Raw genomic sequence first — 7,055 nt, forward strand, 5'->3', positions numbered from 1 at the left:
AAAGGGGGTTGCCTTAGGTTCGCTATGCGAGGCTTTCTAATCCAAATCTCCACTCAATGTACGAGTCCAACCCAGTGAGTGTGACAACTGTAAGTCAAATGTCTAAAGTTTTATGGGAATGTACCTTACCTTTGCATTTCGTCTTTTGTGGCTGAGTGCAGTTCCTCTCCAGTGAGAGAGACTGTCCATGTTGAGGGGAAGTGGGATCACATCTGCTGCTTGGCTCTAGAAATGAAATCCCCCACAATAAATGCGGACAAAAGGAAATCATGTTTTGTTTTTGAGACCTTGCTTTTTGCGTCATTATTATTCATTGATTGTGTTTTTGAGTTTCGCGTAAATGTTATTTTGTTGTTTTTAATTTGTTCAATAACACCATGACCGTTTCCCCAGAATTATACTATATGGCATCTAAATTGCTATTTGAGCAAAATTACCCAAGCTAAAGCACAACAATGAATAAAATTGGACAAGTTGTTTGCTTGATCATATTTTCTTTTCTTGTTATTTTTTATTTTTCCTCCACTAAGTTTGACCCGTAGTCTAATCTTAAGGGACATTTCAAACAAACCAATGTCAAAATCTGTCAGTATTTAATCCTTTACAAAAAGAACATAACTGGTACATTACTTTGCTGAAGGCTTGGTGCATTGTGGTTTACCTTTGTATACTCTGTCCTTAATGGGCAAAGCAGACTATTTTCTAAAGATATTTCACATACAGTATACACTTTCTCACATGCACACACACACTTGGCCATTGGATAAAGCGAGGTACACAACTGGGAATGGGTCCTTTTGTAAGGCGGCTCTCACACTTTCCCATTTCTGACCACTGGAAGGTTGGGGCAGTGTGAAATCATTTTTCCCACATCAGAATAGCAGGGCATGCATTTTTGATCTTACAGGAAGAGCTTATTTTATCCTATTTCTCGCTTTATAGTTCTCTCACTGATGGTAGCAGAGACTTATTCAATATACCTGTATCCCCTTTTATTTAAAGTGACTGGAAACTGAGTAATGGACAAAGTTATCTTACCATGTGCATTTTCTGTATTGCATACTTTGAGTTTGGAGCAATGTCATTTAAATTGCCTATACAATTCCCTTCCATGAATTAGTGTTGTATATTTTGACCTGCAAATGTGTTATGTTGAAGTGACTGCAATTTCGTAGTCTAAACCATGCAGAATTTGGTTCCCTCAAGTCATTTGCTTATTACTTATGGGTATGTAAAGTTTTTTTTTTTATCCCCAAGTGAAACCAAAGGATACTTCACATTGACCCTGTTGCCTTTCATAATTGCGCTAATGCTTCTGTCTAATTTTGGTTTCACCTCTGCATCATAAGTTCTGTTGCCAGAGATCATGATTAATTTAATCAGCATGGCTCAGTCATTCCATATGAGGAAATTGAGCTGATCTGTACAGATCATTATAAAACTCCTTATAAGTGTTAGTTCAATTGTGTTGATGGCTATGTGGTCATATCTGATACACTCATTGTGACAATGTTGGTTTGAAACAGACCCCGAAGAATGTTTTGAAGATGGTTTGAACCAGACACTAAAGCTGTCGGAAAGCTTTCTGTTGTACACATTTTATCCCTGAGTCTTTTTTTATGATTATCGTCAGGATATGTGCTGGCGAATCGCTTCAATGATGTCGTTCTGTTTAGTTTGTGCTTCCTAACACGGTTGTCTGCTGAGGGCTTGTGTTGGGATATCAAGCTGAAAACAAACAATATGCTGTCTTTTAATCTCAATCCTCCAGCATTCTACTCTTTTTGTTTATTGTTCAAATAAATGATTGTGTTAAACCGAAGCCGTTTGCTAATGGTGTAGTCAGAAGACTGCTTAGCTTTCTTCTAGTACTCCTACACACCTTTAACTGCCCTAGTACAGACCATGCCACAATAACAGCCTGCTCTCACAGACTAGACGTAACATAGTAAATGTGAATCCGGGACACTCAAATTAGTTTATGTTTGGTATGGTTATGTAAGACAGATGGTTTACTTAAGGCAAAAAGGAAAATAGGGTGCTTGGTCGGTGTGGATAGGTGGGCATGTAACGCGTACGTCTAGTAACCCAAAGGTTGCGATTTTGAATGTCATCATCATGGACAACTTTTTCAATTTAGCTAATAAGCAACTTTTCAACTACTCAGCATGTTAGCTAACCCTACCCGTAACGTAACCCTTTTAGCTAACCGTAACCCTTTAACCAACCCTAACCTTAACTTCTAAACTTAACTCTAACCTCTAGCCTAGCTAACGTTAGCCACCTAGCTAGAACACGTTTTGCAAATGCGTAGCATATTGAACATTTTGCAAATTTGTTACATATCATACGAAATTAGTGATGGACATCCACAAATTATTATGTACCATATCTAATGTAACATTCATCTAAATTGATTGTCTCAGATTCAAGTACAGAATAAAACAAAATCCTCGATCAGGTGGACAAACAAAAACATGAAATAAAGTAGAAACCGATCCTCACAGTATATATTGCATGTATTGTAGCCAATCTAGAAATAATCACCTGTATTGTAGCCTACCAGTATCTAGAAATAATCACCCATGGTCTCATTCCTCATTTAGTTTTCACCTACAGTATATGATGTGCAGTATTTACAGTATGCTGTAGCTGTTCTCCCCCTGACCAGGACTGTGGTCAAGCTGGCTGCCTCTGTGTCGGGACTACAGTCTGGTTCAGGGAAGTGAGCTTGCTTCTGTTTGATTTATGCAAGCAGGCCCATCATTTCAGATTTTTGCCAGTGATGGATTTTTCCCCCCTCTGTATTTCTTGCTATAATTTGGCCTTTTGCAGGGATGCGGGGTGCAGGTTTTGCTCTCAGACTTGAACATGTAATTAGGTGTGGTATTTTTCTTGTTAATATCACAGCACAGCTAAAGATCCTCTTTATAGGCCCGTGGCCTGGGGGGTTAATTACAGCCCGGGGCACCCAGTGATGGACCACCTATATACTCAGAGAAGTGTCTCTTTTAGCCACACTGAGAAAATTATAGGTTGTAAGGGAGCTTGTTTTACTACTTCCATTTTTAAGGCATGAGTGAATGTTTATAGCCAGAACACATTTTTTTAAAGCCAGTAATTTGTAATGGGCATGTTGCTGTGCAAACCCTGGCATGAATGTACACTGAAAACAGGGGCTACTCTTAACATGTTGGTAGGGGTTTTAAAGTAACCTTTCAACCTTCTAGGAGATACTTTAATATTACCTGTAACGATTTGAAAACTTGCACCATTGCCTGTGCCACAGAGGTTTGACGCGTCAGGGAGAGATGGTCTAGTGAGGGATGGTTGAATCAGAAGTGCTTAGAACATTGTGAACATGAAGTTCAGAACTCTCCTATATGGCAGCTGAGTGCAAACTCCCCCATTCTTTATGAAGCATGTGGATGGAGAGATTCACTGCAGGAGAGAAAATCTGATCTACCCCTAGACAAAATGTGTGTGGTTACATACATCCATATCATCACCATAGCCTCCCAAAACCACCTCAATCCTTATTTTCAGAATCATTTTTCTTGGCTCTAGAAAACTATGCAATTTGAGAGAACCATTTCCTGTCTGTAGTAACCAGTGAACTCACTCAGAGGGGGAATCACATAGTTTCTCTTAGAAATGTTTTCTGTGGTTTAGCAAACACAATTCAGTAGTTTGCGTTAGAATGGTAATGAGCAGTAACAGTTACTTCCGCCCCCTCCACTGTGTTGGCACAGGACCATCCTGGCCCAGTCAAACAAACTGTAGCCCTTGACTGGAATCCCAGGCATGCACTCCCTCTGGTGCTGTGATGGTCCCCGTGCGCTCCAGCTACGCAGACCTCGCCCTATTACCCCCTTAGCTCCTCACTCCAATGGCTGAGCCCCAGGAGATTTGCCACTTTGCCCTCTGTGATACTCCCACCCTCTTGTTCACTGTCAAGTCCTATATGCTGCAGTCCTACATTTCCCAGCCTAAACTATCATGGATGTCTTATTTCCTATTTACTGTATGTGGAGCATTTTTCATGTTCTATTAGAACAACCCATATTCACCCAGTCTCATTGGCTTCAGTCACTGTCTGTACCCCATTAACCTCATTCACCCCCAAATAAACTCCAAAGTAGGGGTACGAGCGGAGCAGGGAGGGTGTTCTGAAATACTGCTTAGGTAAATGTGAAGACCGCCCCCCTGGCATCCTGTTACCTGAGTTTTAGGACATCTGGTCCATGGTGGATTGCATGATAATGAAGAGCAGTGCTCGAACTGACACAGATGGGAGGATGTTTGATTCACCTTTCTCATTTTGCTTTGAACCCCTAGATAGTCTAGGATGTGAATAATCCCCCAAATTAAATCTGTAAAGACTATATTCTATCTGAAGTTTGATTCTGAAAGTGATCTTCCTCTGTCCTCATCTCTCCCCACAGGTCTCAGGGAACAGTGCCCTCTGGTGGACATATCACACAACCATCAAGCCTGTAGAGATTGTTTCAACAGGTTTAGCCTTTGCCTTCTTCATGCCACCATTCATTATAGTAAAATGAACCCTCTAACACAGGGTTTGAGTGTAAATGGTTGTTCTGCCTCTCATAACATGTGAGCCTATTCTCAGGACTATAAATGATATTAATCCTAACTGTATTTCCTGTAGCATGTTGGTATCTTCACCAAGCACTGGACCCATGCCTGAGAGAAGGGGGGGTGGGGAGAGATTTTATCATACTCTGTCCTAGCTGTCTGTTGACACGAGTGGTAGTGCTTGGGCACCTGGGCACAGTGTTTAAACTGCTGAGTTTCACTGAGGGTTTCTCGGGTGATTTGAGTAAAAAAGAAGAGGCCTTCAGCCAGTTGCACACACTGTGGCCTCTTAAAGGCCAACAGAGGGGTTTCACACAGAAAAAAGTAAATCACCGGATTAAGCGTTCCTGTCTCTCACTGCTGCTAACCAGTAATGTTACTGTGGTTACCTTAATGTTGTTTATTTTGGCCTTATCAGAGCGGTAAAGCAAACATTTGTATGATTGAGGAGTAATGTAAATACAGTATATGTGCTGGTTTCTTAGCAAGAGGGTGGTGGAGGATGTAGATATTTCCAGCTTTGCAGCATTGGCACTGCAGGCCAATCATGGGAGGCTTGGGGGTCCGAGGCTTCCCTCTGAAGGGTAGGACAGGGTACCTTCTGAAGGGTAGAAGAGGTAGGACAGGGTACCCTCTTTTGGAAATTCTTTCAGGACAGGTGAAGGAATTATTTGTTGTTTTTAAAATCCATCAAGAGGAAATGAAAGCAGGTCCGTCTCCAGACAGAATATTAGTCCATGGAGCTCCTACATCAAACATGGAGCACCTGAAACCCAGGACTTTTATTATAGGCAAGTGTCCCAGAACTACTATAACAATGGGAGATTTGTTCATATGGGCATAAGACTTACATGTACATTGAGTATCCAAAACACTAAGAACACCTGCTCTTTCCATGACATAGAATGACCAGGTGAATCTAGGTGGAAGCTATAACCCCCTATTGATATAACCCCTCACTTCCACTTCCATCAGTGTAGATGAAGGGGAGGAGACAAGTTAAAGAAGCGTTTTTAAGCCTTGAGATAATTGAGACGGATTGTGTGCCATTCAGAGGGTGAATGAGCAAGACAAAATATTTAAGTGCCTTTGAAAGGGGTATGGTAGTAGGAGCCAGGCATACCGATTAGTGTAAAGAACTGCAATGCTGCTTGGTTTTTTAACGTTGAACAGTTTCTCGTGTGTATCAAGAATGGTCCACTACCCAAAGAACATCCAGCCAACTGAACAGCTGTGGTAAGCATTGGAGTCGACATGGGCCAGCATCCCTGTGGAACGCTTTCTACCCCTTGTAGAGTCCATGCCCTGACGAATTAAGGCTGTTCTCATGGCAAATGGGGGTGCCACTCAACATTAGGAAGCTATTCTTAATGTTTTGTCCACTCAGTGTATGTGCAAGACTGATAAGCCCAGAAACACATAAAAGCCACTGCAACAGCTTTCTGATGTCTCTCACTGGTTTATTATACCTGTATTCAATACAATGTGGATTCTTTCGAACAAATCGTTTCTCAGTCAGAGATCATTTACAAATGGTAGTTTATCAGTGGTCTGGGTTTGATCTGTTGAGACTTTTGCTTTGTCTTTGCTCTGGTGGAGGATTGGAGAGAGACTTTGTTAAATGGAGCAGAATTCTCAAGTCATTTCCAAATCCCTTTTGAGAAGATTCATTCCTTGTGAAATTCACAACCTAAATTTTAAGAGCAATATCAACTTAATGGAGAAATTATGGGTAGAACATTTTTATCTATTTAGGTCACTGTGCAGCTGGCTTTTCTTCTGCTAGGTAAATAACAGAGACAACATGAACCATCTTCTCAGCAGCACATGAAGTCTGCTTCTCTGTGTTACCGTGCCAACCCTAATCCATGTCTGGAGGGTCAACACCCCTCATGTCCCCCCGTGCCAAGTGTCATAAACTTGTTTCCTCTATGTAACATGTTTGTTAGTGCATCTTTCATGTGCTGCTGCTGAGTCAATTGAAGGCCAGCTGACATCTCTTTTTCATCTCCCTCTGTGGTCCCATGTGGTTGTGTGTTTAGATGATAGTCAGATCATGATGGAGTACTACCATGCCAAGTGCCATGCCTTTACATCCACAGGTCTCGGTCAGTACAGAGATGTAGGCATGTATGTTATACTTCACATGTAGAGCGTGATGTAGAGGTTGGTGTGCCAGTGATGCAGTGTGTGAATCACAGTGTGTGTAGAAATTCTACCTTGGATTCCCACTCTGACGGGAGGCTTGGTCTCCATACCTGGGGGTAGAAATGTGAGTTCCCCATGGGTTAAGTCATCGTCACGGAGACCATGCTGAGCTGTACCAGAGGGAGGGAGATGGAGAGACTGCTCTGACAAACTGGGTACTTGGTACAGATGTGTATGGAGTTGTGAGGACAGTGAAGAGAGAAGAGCGTAGTAAGAGCACCACCTATTCTTTATTGATTTACAACTGTTCC

This window comes from Oncorhynchus gorbuscha, linkage group LG04 (assembly GCF_021184085.1).
Source record: "Oncorhynchus gorbuscha isolate QuinsamMale2020 ecotype Even-year linkage group LG04, OgorEven_v1.0, whole genome shotgun sequence".
Lineage (NCBI taxonomy): Eukaryota > Metazoa > Chordata > Actinopteri > Salmoniformes > Salmonidae > Oncorhynchus > Oncorhynchus gorbuscha.